This window comes from Grus americana, chromosome 4, assembly GCF_028858705.1.
Source record: "Grus americana isolate bGruAme1 chromosome 4, bGruAme1.mat, whole genome shotgun sequence".
Lineage (NCBI taxonomy): Eukaryota > Metazoa > Chordata > Aves > Gruiformes > Gruidae > Grus > Grus americana.
In genome coordinates this window covers 71,219,617-71,237,285 of record NC_072855.1, presented here as the reverse complement: position 1 = coordinate 71,237,285, position 17,669 = coordinate 71,219,617, and positions in this window count along the sequence as shown.

The window sequence follows — 17,669 nt, the reverse complement described above, 5'->3', positions numbered from 1 at the left end:
CTGCTTAGGGCAAATGGTCCTTGGCCCATGTTAAACCCTAACCTCTGCGTGGCCGTAATTTGTGACAATGGCCACTGGCCCAGGCTATAACTATGGCAGGAACAGCAATTTAACAAATCTGGGTTTATGTAGATCACTATACGTGAGTGTTCTGGACTGTGCACCCTCTGTTTATTAGTGTAAAAATAAGCAGTTATTTTCCTATAAGAATGCTTATTATTACAGTATTTAGGGGAAGAAAATCAGAATTAAGATCACAATAATCCCCCCCACACCTTTTTTTTGTTAACTTATCAAGCATTACACCTTGCTAGAAGAAAAAAGAACCACTCTGAAGGCCTCTGATTGTATTTTGTATTAGCAAATCTGCACTGTTAGATTATGGGATTTCTGAGACTAATTCTTGAAAACCAAGGCTGAATGGCATGAAACAACTCGTTATTTCCAGGGTTAATTTACAAAATCACTTATTCTACAAATTGACAACAGGGCAGGTTATTTACCTCTTGTGTCTTAAATCAAACTCTATGTCCTGAAGGATCCTATCTTCAAAGGCTCTCCAGTGAGTTGCCTGGCTTCTGGGAAGTCTACTTACATTTTCTGTGTAGTGGATAGAGGAGTATGGGCACCAAACATAAATTTTAGAGAACAGTTGGGCACCTAAAATTAAATTGTGTAATGCAAAGAGTTTCATCGTCATTGTCCTCTGTATGAACCTAGTCCATAGCACCTAAATACTTGATTTGCATAGATACAGGTATATAAATGGAAAAAAGTGCATGCACAAATTGAGGCAAGCTTGAAATTGTCTGAAAATTGCTCTGTATCAGTAGAAGCTAGACTCAGACAAAGAAAGTGGCTGTAGGAAAGAAAACAGAATGGAAGCATATGCTCCAAGTGCATCAAGAAAGGCAGACATAAAGATGCTAAAGGAAGACAACTTAGTTAAAAAGAAAAAGCAATAGAAAAAAATCCCACAACTGAAGGGGAAGAAAAAGTTTTAATAAGTTAGGCAAACGAGATTGAAAATGGCGTTAATTATGCCTAGCATCATAAATGGCAATTAAAAAAAGCAGAAAGAGTGGATGCAATATAGTTGTTTTAAGTTGTTAGTGTAGCAGAAATTGCAGCACATCCCATCATCTAGGAACAATTACCAGCTGCTGCCATCAGGGAAATCATCCTTTCTTCACTATTCTACTGTACAAAACCTATGTCCAAAACAACCAGCTGTGATTAAGAGGGTGAATGGAACTCAGAATACGTAAGTTCCAGTGGTTTTTTTTGTTCTTTCTCACCGTTCTGCAATCAGAATCCTATGCCTTCTTTTCCTTTCTCTGATACCTTTCCCAACCATTTCTTCCCTAAACTCCTGGTTCATCCCATCTGCCCTACTACTAGGATTACATTTTATTCTGTGTAAAATGTTTTGGACTGATTTCTAAGAATTATATATAGGGAACATTAAACAAAACAGACTGTTATCTTTTGGAAATTGTTCTGGTTTATGTCAGGCAAAAATACATTTCTACTGACTGGAAAGAAGAGAAATGGAGAGGGCAGACTGTGGCCGATGATAATCTACATTCTAGAGCTGACATGGACCTTGACAAGAGTAAAAACTGTATTTTTTCCTAGTTTTAATAAATGAAAGTCCTTTTAAGGACTATGATCTATGATGGTATTTTAACGATTACTCAGCAAGATACAGAAGAGCATAACAACATAGGGCAGGATGTCACGGATATAATCAGCACCATTAATACCATGATGACTTGACATTAAATGCAATTAGGAGGGGACATTTTTATGCTGCTGCTTTTTTGTTGTTATTGTTAGTTTAATAATCTCATCTTTGATAGGCATGTTTGGTTATACAGACTTTGTGTCTCTGTGCTACTGAATGGGAATCTGACATTCAGACACATATCCAGCCTCCTGCATTTTGATCTAATGGACACAAACCTAATATAGTTAAACAGTAGGCTGCCAGAGGCCTTTTCAGATCAATTTATGATCTCATATGGCATTATCTTAAAGCAGATACATTTGTATTCTTTCATTAAATCTACCTTCTAAGACTAGCAGTTTATTATTTTTAAATATATATATACACATGTACATAGTGGCTTAGCAGAGAATGCCTGCAAAAAAGTTTTTAACATAGGAGGGAACTGCATTTGAAGATTTATTTAAATAATTATGAGATATTGTCACAGCTAGGCACAAATATGAAAAAAAAATTAATAAAAACTTTCCCCCCAAAAAATCACACTCAAAAATAAGCCTGAGAAGGCTACTGTTGAACACAGACATGCAAACTATTATTATTTTTTTTTTTTACTAAGTTAAACTTTGGCCAGGAATTATACCTGCTGTTTATTTACATTTTATTAATACTAAAGGTTAAGGACTTTTATGTGTAGTAATGCTCAGAACAAATAACAGCCACACCATGCAGATGGAAAAAGAAAAAAGGAATACAAATAAATACATACAGGAAAAAAGTGAAACACACAGGAAATTATGGCAAGAAAAATTCTTAGAAATAAAGAATAAGCCTGTGAGACAGAAGAAATAGGTTGACTATCCGGGGACCTTTAAGTACAACAAAACTCACTGAGAGATTAAACTCTGAATCTCAAACTAGCAAGAGTCAGTCTGCTCTTAAAAAGCAATTTAGAGTATTCTGATTGCTCTGAGAGGAATTAGTCAGGCAGCCAGAGATTTTCAGAGCATAGCTATGGGCTTGGGCAATGATGTAAAGCTGGCTATATTGCCTCTGCAGCCCCTACACATTCCCTTCTGCCAAAGAATTTCTCAACCAGTTACAAACTATTCACCTGAAAAACCTGCAATCCATTCCTATTTCTATCATAGATTTCCTGTATGACTGTGGGCTGCTTGGTCTACAGGGTATGTGTAAATGGCAGAAAATGGGAGCATTTCACAACTCCCAGGTTCAGAAGCATCTGGGAGGTAGGGTGGGATAGTATCGATCTGTTGTCCCCTTGTCCTTATCATTCAGCCTGACTCTCCAGAAGGAAACCAAATTCATGAGCCTGGAGATGTCCAGGGTCACTATGATGGCAAGGAAACCAGATGTGCTGTCTCTGCAGTCTTTCGTCACAACCTCAAAGCCATAATTCAATACACACTTTTTGGGGCAGTTCCCAACCCTTTTCTGATCTAAGCCATTTGCTTTTCATAGCGTACCTTATCTTCATTGCACTGACACAGCAACAAAGTGAATGGGATTGGTGGAACCAGCCTGACTGAAAAATGCCCATTTTCTCTAATCTGGTTTAAAATTAGAGCATGGCCATGATCAGCCACACAAAACAATGTGCCAGCTCAGCCAGGGTTGGAATAAGGTGTTTACAGGCCAGGACTGGAAAAAGAGCAAACCTAAGTGACCTTAAGCTATCTGAAGATCTGCTGCCACAAAAAGCCCGAGTACCTCTCAAGAGCCTATTTTCCTCAGGCATAACACTGTTTCAGGTTTTAGGTTTTACCCTATGGACAAAATGTCACATTAATAGGTAGGAAATAATGCAGAGACACTGATATTTATCTGCCACAAAATGGGGTTTGTTTGACAGGTTGCAATTTCCTTTTAATCACTGGATGTCTATCAGAATAGAATATTTTAGTTGGAAGGGGCCTACAATGATCATCTAGTCCAACTGCCTGATCAACTCAGAGCTGACCAGAAGTTAAAGGATGTTATGAAGGGCATTGTCCAAATACTGTGTTGGATATTGTCACGGTTCCAACAACATGCCTCCATAAATATTTGAAATGCAAGTATGAAACAAAGAATGGACAAAAGGCTAAATTTTTCAGGATGACAAACAGGATTCTAAACTCCTCAGATGCTAAACACACCCATCTAAATTTATTTCAGCTGCACTAAGATACCAGTAACCTACACACTGATGGGCTTGCAAACATGATGTTGGATCTACAGAAGAATTGTGCCCTCCTGTCCAGTTAGTGTCTAAAATGGACTTACTTGGTTACATAAACAGGAGGCAGGTACCTATGTTTTGGCACCCGCATTGCCTCAGCTATATCCTAATTCCATCTAGCACTATGGGGCTCAGTTAGGACAGAAAGACATAATTGCTCATCTCTAAATCACTCCTGGTAATACGATATATTGGGAAAGTAGTTTTGGTTTTGGCCTTTGTTTTCCATTACATTTTCTCTTTCGGCTACTCCAAGAACAGTTGTACCTGATAAGAAACAGTATCTAAGCAAAAGTTTTCTCTTTATGCTGCAAGTTTTCTAAAAAAACCCCCAACTTTATAAATTGCGATATAAAACTAACATTTTAATGTAAGCATATAAAATTCAAAATAAATTTAAAAAAAACCAAGCTATTTTCTGAGTTGGCTAACAATACCATTTTACATATTCCTAAAGCAAGTCAGAGCTAGACTTTCAATCTGTTTATGACTGAAATCCACAAAGTGCTGTTCATTTTCAAAGGAAAACAAACATCTGTGCAACGAGCAGTCTCTCATCCTTGTTTCAGCTGTTCTTTCTGATTATTTTGCAAGACCATGTAATGTTTTTTTCCTTTTTTCCCCTCTTCCTCCAGCTTTTTTTTTTTAGAGGAGTTTTAAGTAATCATTATGTCTTACAGGAGGGGAAAAACATTTTAAGACTTGATCACACAATTACATTCACACAGGCATAGTCCCTTTGTAGTTGATTGTTTGTCTGCATAGAGGTTGAGCTTTCCAATGAGCTTTCAGCTGCAGAATCTGTATTTATTTGACAAGGTATGCATTCTCACATCATGACATACAAGCCCATGGATTGGCAGATATTAAGAAGGGAACAGATATGCCAAATATTCTCCAGGAAAAGGGAAATAAAACCGCTTTCTTTCAGAGCACATTTGTTTGTCCTGCATTGTATTCAGAAGAAAGTGATTTCTAAAATATTTTATTTTAGATGAAGTATTAGCTTTATTCCATGGTACAAAATGTATTTACTTTATTGCATTTCCTATAAGGAAAATTTTGGAGTTTAAATGTTACTATTGGAATTCAGTAGAAACATTGTGAACTGTAATTTCTTCCTAAAATGCTTTATAACAAAGGAGGGGCAATAATAATCTTAGTAGGAGTATCACCAATGCTGTATTTAAATGGATAGGTCTCTAGAACTGGAAAACTCAAGTTTACAGATATAGGGACATGCACCTATATGTAGAATCATTAATTTCAACAAAACTTTTCCTTTCAAAATATAATTGGGAGGTCAAGGACTCCATTGTGTAGGGTGGGGTTGGTCAGGGACTTTTTTATCCTAGAAACCTAAAATGAGATCTAACAATCTTTCTGTTTGAATAGTAAAGAGTTATTTACAATTTCTACCTGCTTTTCTCCAATCTACCATCCAGTTCTAAGCAATTAATTACCCATTATCTTGATTAGCCTAATTAAAGTGAGGATGAAATTATGCTTTCACTGGAGTGTGGCATTTAAAAGGAATTTTCCAATTTGTTTTGTAAAGAAGAGTTTTCCATTTTACTCACTTTTTTAAAAAGCCAGCTGTTATCTTCACTTTTACTTGTTGCACACTTTTGGTTTTGCTGTCATTCATTAGAGTCTTTTTGAAACACCTGACATTTTCCACATGTTAAAAAGTTCTAAGAGTTTAAGCTTTAAATTCATAACTGGACCTAGAAGTAAATTTCCTAGCAAACCCATTAGAAAAAATATTTGGCTAATGAGAAAATGTTATGTTAACTTGAAATATCTTACATTTGCCACCATCTATAGCACCTTGCTAACAGTTACTGTGGATTGGCTAATACATGGTGACTTGATGCTTGGTGACGACATTTTGTATCTGCTGTACAGGGTCATCTTTGGACAGCCAAGTATTTTCTGGGAAGGAGATGACAAGACTGAGTTTGTAGAGCTTGCTTTCAGATGCTGGGGACCTGGACTCATACTGGGAAGACTTTCACCTATTACAGAGCAGTTGCTCAAATCTTCAGCTGTCTTTAACAAGATCCAAAATCAGGTGTCCCATGGCCCAGAATGTCATAATTCTAAAGGCAGTTAACTGCCTACTTCGGAATGATGAAATTGAAAGAGCTTCGTTTCATCTTTGGCACAGAATGGCAACAGTTTTAAAGTACAGGAAAGTTAGTGTGACAGGCAAACAATTTTCTTTGCAGCTCTACTGATCAATTTTATGGTTTCTTTACTAAGTTTAGTAACAACTGAAGTATACAGATTACAAGGTAAGAATTCACAAATTGTCTATACGAGGGTAGTTCAGATCTTCAAAATACACGTGTTTACTAAGTAATTTGTTATTGCCCTCTATTTGATTTCCTCACTAGTACTTTCTGTATTGATTTTGATCTTGCAGTCTTACTTAATTTTACAGTAGTGTTCTGAGCAGTGATATGATACGTATCACACACGACTTTTACCCTCTTCTGACTGTGTTTAGAAAAGTTTGTTCATTTAGAAGCAAAATCTCAAAGGATGTTCAAAATATAGATGGTATTCTGATGCCTACCTCAGGAATTAGATTAATTTAACTATTTGTCTCAGTGAATTGGAGTTATACTTCACCTTTCCAGGAATATTTTTTGTCTGATTGTTTTTAGTTGTTGCCTTAGGCAGCCTCAAGTTATTTCCAGTCTTCTTGTTTTCTTCTGATTTTGAAGCCTCACTAATTATTTTTTTCTGTGTTTTTCTCTTTTGGATTTATCATTCTGAGCTTTGGCCACTAAGGCAAATTAATTTATCTTTGCCTTCCCATGAAGTCCTTTGATGGGTTCCCTGTGGTATCTCTGGTTGGCATATTATGTTAACTAGGCTGTCTGCCTTCAGATTAAGAGATTATGATATATCTCTTAAATTGGTATTATACAACTCTAGCCTTTGAACCTTGAAGAAGACAGAATTTAGCACCCCAATTTATCTTCTTCCACAGGGGTACAATCCTGCTGAGGGCAGGCAGCAGCAAATTATCTTGAGTGATTTTTTTTTTTACCTCCTGCCTCAAGGCTTCATACCAAAACCAGACATTAGCAAGGCAAGTTGTCATGGCACTCACCAGGTACTTCCTCTCTGGCATGTGGGGAAGCAAAAGCAGGAAGAGCCTGAGAGCACTGACACTCAAATTCCCACTCAATTCCTGTTCCACTGAGAATGACAGTGAATCCTCATGTTTGCAGCTCTCCCTTGCAGCACAGAGCTGAAATGACAGTTCAATTGAGTTGGTGACTGCTTCTGTAATTTATCTGGTAATAAAGAAATGAGAAACAAAGATGCATTTATTTTTTTTTCCTCCCAAAACCCCTGTATGCTGAGGCATGAAAATACCTGGCACCATCTCTCATCAATGTTTAACACAGCCACTTCTATCTAGTGTTGCCTTCCCTTCTCCTAGCTCAAGAATTTCTCTCAAAACAGCACACAGTTCCTCTCCCCAGCTTCTATTATTTACTGGTATTGTCTCTCTGTTTACTGCAGAGTGCAATTTCTTGGAGACGAACAGAGAATTCCACCTGGTCAAACATCACAACAGAAATCTGTTACTCTTCTCAGTCATGCCTAGCTTCTTACAAGCTATGCCACTAAGCACAGCTACGTGAACTTAGTGCATTTTATACATCCTAGAACAAATAGGTAGTTTTAATCGCTGCTAAGACAGCTTATAGTTGACAGCTCTAACTTCAAAAACGTTCCTGTAGAAAGCTAATGATCATTTAGGAACTAAAATAGTGTGCATATGACATAAACGTATCAAAGTTTCACTTGGATATAAATGGAGAAGAAAATATTTCAACATTTTTATAACTTTCTAAGCTGAAAACTTTTCAGAACTTTTAATTTCCGATAATTCCACAACAGAGCCTGGAGCCTACTGGATAATTCAAAAGAATTTAAGTGATACTGTAAAATATCCATATTTACAAATGTATTATTAAAAACTGCTAATCAAAGTAATTTTTCCTGCAATATAACTTTTAATGAGTAATAGCCATTACAATATTTATCAAATGCCAGAATTAAATAGGAATTCAGTGTTCTACAGCCATATATTAAACAAGGACCTTACCTACTGCTTTTTTTCTGTTGCTTCTCACACTACAAGAATGTGAAAAGGCTGCATACTTTTTCAGCTAATGAGAAGAACAAAGCAAGCCATCAACTCTCATGGGGTTCCAGATAAATAAAAATAAAATAGTTAACACACTATTCTTACCATGTAAAGCCTGTGAACATGCAGAGATGTTCTCCTACTAAGTGGTTCTGGAGGAAAAAGAAATTGCTGCTCTTGATGAGTGTTATTTCAGGCAACTATATTCATATATGATTCATATCCGCTTCAACTAAATATTCAGACACACAGGTTATTTTACTTCTCTTGTATTAGGTGGAAAATAGCTTACCAAGCTTCTACACTTTCATTTTTGGAGCAAGAAAACCAGTTCCTTCTGACTCAGTGTTCCATGAATTCAATCCAGTGGATTTATTCAAGGAAACAGCATACAGTTGACTTCTCCAGCTGACTGCAAGACTGAAATTGATGGATGCCTCAAGCACATTCTCAAGATCAATCATTCTAAAACATGTAAAAAAGAAGGCACCATAGTCTTATCTCAGTAGGGCTCAGATCCTTTTTTTTCCTTGAGATTTTAATTTCATGCTATAAAATAGTGTTAAAATATAAAAAGAATCAAGTTGTTAATATATTCCAAATGAATTATTATTCCATATGCAAAACTCTTTCCAAAATTCAGTGAGAAGTAAAATTTATTTTTCAGTCTGCTGATGCACTTTAAGAAATTCTCTATTGCAAGTCTTTTAATAACTTACCTCATAACTGATAATATATTTAAATGAAATGGTGGAGTTCAAGATTCTCAGGACAGCAAGGAAGGTGCACAGCAAGCTCACTACACGGGACTTCAGAAGAGCGGACTTTGGCCTCTTCAGGGATCTGCTTGGCTGAGTACTATGGAACTAGGCCCTGGAGGGAAGAGAGGCCCAAGAAAACTGGTCAGTATTCAAGGATCACCTCCTTCAAGCTCAGGAGCAATGCATCCCAACAAAGAGGAAGTCAGGCAAAAATGCCAGGAGATCTGCATGGATGAACAAGTTGCTCCTGGACAAGCTCAAACACAAAAAGGAAGCCTGCAGAGCATGGAAGCAAGGGCGGGTAGGCTGGGAGGAATACAGAGAAATTGTCCGAGCAGCCAGGGATCAGGTTAGGAACTCTAAAGCCCTGATAGAATTAAATCTTTCCAGAGACATCAGGAGCAACAAGAAAAAAAGCCAGTCTCACCTCTGTGCCCGGCAAGATCATGGAGCAGATCCACCTGGCAACTATGCTCAGGCACATGGAAAATAAGGAGCTGAGTGGTGACAGGCAACATAGCTTCACTAAGGGCAAATCATGCCTGACAAATTTCTTGGCCTTCTATGATGGGACTACAGCATTGGTGGATAAAGGAAGAGCAGCTAAGGTAGAGTCATCTACGTGGACTTGTGCAAAGGATTTGACACTGTCTCACAGAACATCCTTGTCTCTAAATTGGAGAGACATGGATATGATGGATGGATTACTTGGTGGATAAGGAATTCGTTGGATGGTCGCAGTCAAAGAGTTATGGTCAATGGATTGATGTCCAAGTGGAGACTAGTGATGAGTGGTGTTCCTCAGGAGGCGGTATTGGGACTAGCACTGTTTAACATCTTTGCTGGTGACACACACAGTGGGATTGAGTGCACACTCAGCAAGTTTGCTGACAACATCAAGCTGTGTGGTACAGTCAACACACTGGAGGGAAGGGATGCCATCCAGAGGGACCTTGAGACGCTTGAAAGGTTGGCCTGTGCGAACTTCATGAAGTTCAACAAGGCCAAGTGCAAGGTCCTGCACATGGGTTGGGGCAATTCCAAGCACAAATACAGGCTGGGTGGAGAATGGATTGAGAGTAGCCCTGAGGAGAAGGACTTGGAGGTGTTGGTTGCCTAGAAGCTCAACATGACCCAACACTGTGTACTTGTAGCCCAGAAAGCCAACTGTGTCCTGGGCTGTGTCAAAAGAAGTATGACCAGCAGGTCAAGGGAGGTTATTCTCCTCCTTTACTCCGTTCCCATGAGACCCCACCTGGCGTACTGCATCCAGCTCTGGGGCCCCCAAAATAAGGACATGGAGCTGTGGGAGCGAGTCCAGAGGAGGGCCACAAAGATGGTCAGAAGGCTGGGCACCTCTCCTGTGAGGACAGACTAAGAGAGTTGGGGTTGTTCAGCCTGGAGAAGAGAAGGCTCTGGGAGGACCTTATTGCAGCCTTCCAGTACCTAAAGGGGGCCTACAGGAAAGCTGGAGGGGGACTGTTTACAAGGGCATGTGGTGATAAGACAAGGAATAATGGCTTTAAACTGAAGAAGGGTAGATTTAGATTAGATGTTAGGAAGAAATTCTTCTCTATGAGGGCAGTGAGGCACCAGATCAGGTTGCCCAGAGAAGCTGTGGATGCTCCATCCCTGGAAGTGTTTTTATAGGCCAGATAGGATGGGGCTTCGGGCAACCTGGTCTTGTGGAGGATGTCCCTACACATGGCAGGGGGGTTGGAACTAGATGATCTTTAAGGTCCCTTCCAACCTAAAACATTCTATGATTCTATGATATTTGCCTCTATCTTCATGCCAGCAGGGAGCGATTGCTGGTAAAAAATTTTAAAGTTGCAATGGAGATTTAGAACCGTTTCTTTTTCCTGCAAATGATGCAACCATAATTATTTGGAAACATAATTTCTAGATGAAAGTATGAAGTCTGATGAAAAGCTCTAATGAAAAAAACCAGAGGGATATATTCTATCCATGGCTCAGCACCTGCAAGAAATTTTCTGGCATCTGTATGAGTATCTTTTTCTTACTCTGTTAAAATCTTTGAAAGACAAAACAACATCTTGGGTTCCCTGCATATCATCAGGTGTGGGATGGGAAAGGAAGGAAGGATTAGAAAAGACTTCATTAGTAAAGTAAAGTTGACTTCTCTGTAGTTCTAAACTAATTACTTACTCTGCAGTTTTCTATATGAGGACACACTTGGGCAAAGGGGCTTTTACACACTCATTATGAGATGGATCTAGTTTAAGAATTGCTCAATCCCTGCCATGGTTGTGTAGCATCTGGCCTGAAACACCTCAGGATTTAGTCCCGCTGTCAAAGTCACTTGAATCTTCCTTAAAGGGTCCCCAGTTACACTCAAACTTGTGGGGCACAAAATGTTGAAAGTTGTTGAAGAAAAGCAGTTTTTCACAAATTTAATGCTGTCATTTAGTTTGTGTAATCCTACAGATTATCTAAATTTATAAAGAACCTAAACTTTAAAAAATTATTCTACTTTCACACTTTTAGCGCATCTTCAAGCACTATTTTCCAAAAAACAAAGAGGCATCATATTTTCCTGCTGATAGGCTTTTTTCTTGAATTCCTATGGGAAGTGTATCCGACATATTTTAGTTACCACATAGGATGGCATCATTATTGATATAGACAATATACCCAAATATCTTGCTGACTGATCTACAGTACATTAGGCAGCATAAATTTATAATGCCCTGAACAAATGATATTTAGAAAATCTATTCAAGCCTACAGATGACTCTTCCAGCTATTTGCAACCATTTTCCTTTCTGAAAAAGGAAAGAGCTGAAAAATAGTTCTAGTTCAGAAGATCAATTAGCTTTAACCTCCAGATTCTGCAGGAGAACTTAGCTTTAGCTATAATGAAAATGTTGGGATTGGAGCTCTATTGTTTATTAACAAAGTACAACACTTAGGTGACAGAGAACATAGAAACCCTTAGACATTTTTAACGCTCCAATATTGCAGGTAACGCTAATAAAATGGGAATGTAGTCTCTGATAAAATAGTATTTTAAACATAAAGAAGTAGACGGATTTTTTGAGAAGAAATATCCTTTCATTACTTCTCTCTGATTCACTCTTTTATACAGAGCAGAGCAAGCAGAAGACATGGCTATTTTGTGAAAGTTTAGGGCTTCTTGGTTTGTGGTGGTTGTTGATGTAACATTAGTTGGTACTTTATAAATACAGCTTATTCCTCTGTGGCTTGTCTTAATTTTGTGTATAACACAATAGCCATTAAAATGTAATTGTCACTTTAAAAACAATTACACCTCAGGGTTATTAGAATATCATATGAGCCTGTAATACATCTGTTCAACATTTTCACTTAAAATACAGATATGCAGTCACCTTCATTAGCCATAGATCTAGACATGCAAGCTGCATGTAAGATGAAATAAATGTTAACTCCTTTTCCTTACATTTCTTCACTGTATTGCAGCAGCCACTGGTGTGCCCACAACATTTAAACACATTTTCTTTTCATTTGGCTCTTGAGAGTATCCAACTCCCATCAAGGAAGCAAGTTGTAAAACAATTCACCTAACTATCCACCAGCTTAGCTATTTAGAAAGGTGAAGATATTAAGAGTACTAATAAGTTACAATGACATAAAATCCATATGATGGAGAGTAAAATGAGTGTATGCCAACTAGAATCATGGTCTAGTGGTAGCACGACGCAGTGCCTAATGGGGATCCACGAACAGAGACTAGCAGTGCCAAGGAGGCCATAATCTCCAGGGAAGGAAACAGATCAGTAATGGGAATCTGAAATCTTGCTGACTAGAGCACTGACATTGACATGCTAGTGGAGAAAACAGTCTATTTTTAAAACAAACGGTAAGCAAAAGTAGTATGATGGTAGGGTCTTCGAGGTACAAATGATAAAAAAGTTCTAAAAAATGGGATGTCTGCTACTCTCCAAAGTAAATACATACTTTACTGTAGTGGGAAGATTTTTATTTAGAATATTTGCATATTCATATTGGTCATTAGAATTGAAATGGTCTTCATTTGGATAGCATGGGCTCCATTTTGTCCCACAGAGCCTGCAATGGGGATATAACTTCATAAGAACTGATAGCTGTCATTTTCCTTTTTTCTGCATTTTCTAATTTCACCCACCAGTGGAACAAGCAGTGTTTTACTCATAAAGCAAGGTCACATAAAGTATTTTCACAGCTTAATCTTCCATAACATTTTAACAAGCAAGACCACCCTTTAGCCCTGTTCTGCTTCTGTTATATTTTATCTCACAGAAATATCTGTAGCCTCAGAATGTCTGGAGAGGCGTTTAAGCTGAACAGTTTTTCTTCATTTCACAGAGTACAACAAACCTACGCACAGAGAAACAACTCTGTATTGGCACAAGACCATAAAATCAATTGCTTGTTTTTACTAATGTGTAGGATTTTGTTGCAGAACTAAATATAGCAGCATTCACACCCTAGATGTCATATTTAAAATGTGCACAGCCTGAGAATCACATTGCATTCGATATGCTGAAATCACATCTTTGGTCCTTTCTGAAGTTGAACAAGCTGCTTACAATCTTTTACAGGAACATTCTTCAGATGAGGCAGTAAAGCCCATGGTCCTGTCTATCATTCGTTAACAGTGGTGTTGAGGGCATTCTTGCCCCCTCCCTGCCCAGTAGCTACCAGTATTTCACAACTTTGCTTCCGTAAGTATCACTTGGTCATTATCTGCAGGAATGGCAGCTCTGTGGGCAAGCCTCAGATTTTCTCTTCCTTGTAAAAGCGCATGAAGGAATCTTAAGAAACATGACCCTTCTGGGGAAAAACTTCACTCCTGTGGCCAAGGAAGCAGCAAGTTCTATTCCCAAAGGAATGGATTTTCCAGGAGTCTGAGATCAGTGTCACCTACAGTGGCTCCTGCCCCACTGTTATATCCTCTTCAAAGTAGTGACAGTTTTTTCAGACCAGTGGAATCAGCAGCCTGCTCAGATGACCCATACTTGAGCATAGGCTCTGTAGAAAAATCAGCATAAAAGGCTGTAATATCCTTTTCACCTAAAGTTTGGTTCTGAAGAACGACGACAATTTCTCCTCTGGGCCTAGCCCTATTATTCTTTCTCTTTGTCTCTTGCTCTTCTCTAGGGATCTGCAGAATATGGAAAGGAGAGAAATGGAGCCAACAAACACAGCTTTGATTCTGGAGGGTGGTTATCTGGGTTAATTGCTTCAGTGGGAATTATTGTTAGGAAGACGCACGCATAAATAGCTGGGGATATGATCTGAGATAGAGTAGTTGGGCTGTTTGTGACTCACCTTTAAAGAGAGGCTTTCACTAAATACAAAAATAGCATAGTTTGTGCTCCTCCTAAGACTACTTAAATTATGGGTGAGAAGAACAGGCATCTCAAAACCCCAACACTATTATCTGTTATGTCACACAAGAACCACTTTAGCAGAATCTTCAGGGAATGACATCAAGCCAGTTCCTTAAGGATAGGACATATTCCCTTAAGTACAGCCAAAGAGTAATTTAGAAAAATGATATAATCTTTTTAGATCTTTTCTTGGTCCCTTTCCTGTGAACTGTCTGGCTTGCAAGACTCACGAGTAAAAAGGGCAATAATAACTGATAATCCATGATTTATATATTAGATTCTTATACAGCTGTCTTTGCAGTGAGATTTCCCATTGGAACCCATACAGTTAAAAGAGTCTGTCTTAAGACAATGCATAGCTTGTGACAGCAAAGACTCTGCATGTTTGGCAGGCATAATTTGCTATGTTTTTCTAACATCTGGAGTCAAAATGTCACATCAGAGTGACAGTTTCTTTGTACTTACAGCTAAATGAATACAGAAAGTCAACAATTGTTAGGCTGAAGGCAAACAGTAGTAGCCTGCTGTCCTCTCATAAAGCTCCAAATTAGTATTTTTAAATGCCAACAAATAAGGCACATAATGTAATGCAGTTAAAGATAGATCAAGACTGACCCATTTTATGTTCCATAGAATTTTGGTGAGCTTTCTCTTGCAATGTTAAGTGGAGTTTTATCTATAGGCATATTTTTTAAAAAATTCAATTTCTGTAATTATTATTCATGTGTTACAAGCCAGTAAGAGATGATACGATAAATGGATTAATTATTGTGACCATGGTACTTAAAACAACAATGCCGAGCATTTTGGAAGTGCTGATGTTTTGATTAGATTGATGGGGAGAAAAAGAAAATAATTACATGGATATTATCTTACTGAATATTATTGTTTATCATAATGTGGAACTGTATACATAAAGTGCTTAGCTATCATCCCCAGTAAGCTGATCACAGATTTAGGCAGAAGGTCACCTCCATGTAACTGTTCCCAAGATCTTATAGACCCTGTTGCACTTTTGACATTTTTAAGACAGAATTAATCCCTAGTGAAAATCGTGCTAGTGCTCAGTTTCAGAGCTCCAACGACACTCTTTGGACTGTCAATATCTGGTTTCAATTGTACAGGTTGTTTTTCTCAGTTCTTCTAAATGTTAAAATCAGAAACTAAAAATGTAAAGGTATTTTTATTTTTTTTTCCCCCAAACCACCTTTTCATACACTGATTTGGCCACAAGAGTGTGGCCTTCCAGTATATCTCCATCCAAAAAGAATCCAATTCAGGTCATAGAGGCCAAAGCACAGTAACTGGGGTGACTAGGAGTTTTTCCTCAAAAGTGCACGCCTGCACCAATCTAACAGCAGAAGTTTAAGGTGGGTACAGTAACACCACCAAATACAGTCCTGATTCAGTGATAAACTAGGTTCTTCAAGCATCGTTTTCTCAAGACTTAACAGTAAGCTGATCTTACCTCTCAGGCTACTGACACCCAAGACACCTCTTCTTGCGGGAACTCTGCAGCAGGCTCTAATACAGCCAGTCCTACTGGCTTGTGAAAATAGGTCCGTGGCACTGAGTATGTAATTCACAGTCAAACTGGTAACACATCATCCTTAAAATATTAAAGAAAGCTTTTTAAATCGTTGGGATGTATCTTCTCTGCTGACACAAATATAGTCATCTGTGGGGTTATAAGTCATTTTGCAACTTGTCCTGTGTAGAGCTGCAATTAGAAACTGATGAATATGAATAGGTTCTCCGCAGATAAATTCACCAAACAAAATGGCAAATTCTTTTAACTGTACTCAAGCAATTTCTATTTCAGTTTTGAATAGATGACAAATTTATAGTGATATGAAATTATATAATGAAGTTCGCACATAGAACACTTAGAGTTATTCTCTAATGTGTCTATTTTCTTGACTGACATTGTTCAGTACATGCAAAAATGTGGGAGAAATGACTCCTTATTCCCAATAAATACTTTAAAAATCATCTTAACTTTCCAGTATTTTTCCTGCTTTTTTCTCCAGTAAGAAAACTATTTCAAGATTTAACAACACAAGGAAACTTTCAGCAATTTCTAAAGATGTTAATTCTTTCAAGGATTGATTTACAGCAATTTATAATATTAACACACTTGCAACTTATAATACAGTTTTCAGTATCTACAAACACAACATAATAAAAAACTCATTGATTTTTGTTATTAATCAGAGAGGTCCAAAACAATTTATAAAGCAATTTCTCTTAAAGGCAGCATAGTGATTGGATAAGCTACCCATACGCATCACGTCAGCAGAAACTCACTGATTGCTACATATAGACCCACTTTAAGAACAGAACAGGGTACCAAGATTAAAATCTCTACATTTTGAAAAATAAAACTGAGAATTCTTTGGAAGTCAACCAAATTGTAATCAACCTGTATAGAACCAGGATAATCTTTTAAAATTATTGCTTTAAATATTGCATTCTTCTTTAAAAACAACTAAACAATTCTTAAGATAAAAGGTGGTGAAAAAATATATTCAGCGTACTGCACGCATTCAAAATATAGATGCCGTATCTCTCATGTCACTTGTGCACTGGTCTGAGAGCATATTGAGATAAATTACATCTATTTCAAGACTAATTTGGAAAAAACTGAGCTGCGCAATACATAAATTGAGCAAATTATCTAAAATGAAAATTGGGTCCACCAAGGCTTCAAATGAAAATTATGTTCTTGTTTGAAAGTCTGGTTGGTCCATAATTTTCTGTGTGTGTGTGTGAAGACAGTGTAGGGGAAACACCAAATAAGTCCAGCAATTCCCAGCTGGCATACAGTTCTTTCAAATCACGCAAAAAAGAGAAGGATAGCACTGTGTCTAGATTACTGTTTGTACTATTAGGTGGCCCTCTGCCTAGCATTCAGTGTCATGTTTATCAAGGCAATTCTACTGCTGCAGTATCCAACACATCTCATTCTTACAGGTTTCCATAGTGGCAATTTCTATGCTACCTCTGCAAGTGATAGTGCACACCTGCAACTGATATGCACAAGGCACCAGTACCCAGAAAAGTTGCTGAGAAGCTAGTCTGGAACTACACAAATTATTTGGTAAAGACTGCAATACCAGCAGTCTTCTAAGCTTTCGCAATAATCATTTAACAACTATACCAGATATTATAAATTAGCCCTATATCAGAATTAGTAATGAATAGATTATCTTCAAGTTGGTATTGCATGATCATGATTATGGGAGTCCACTGAAACTTTCTCAGACTCACGATGTCTTTATTAACTGATGGCAGCATATGGAAATGGGATGCAAAATCCGGGATGCACAAATGCTTTTTCGAAATTCAAAATACCCTGAACGTTGTCTTAGAATCTTAAATACACCCT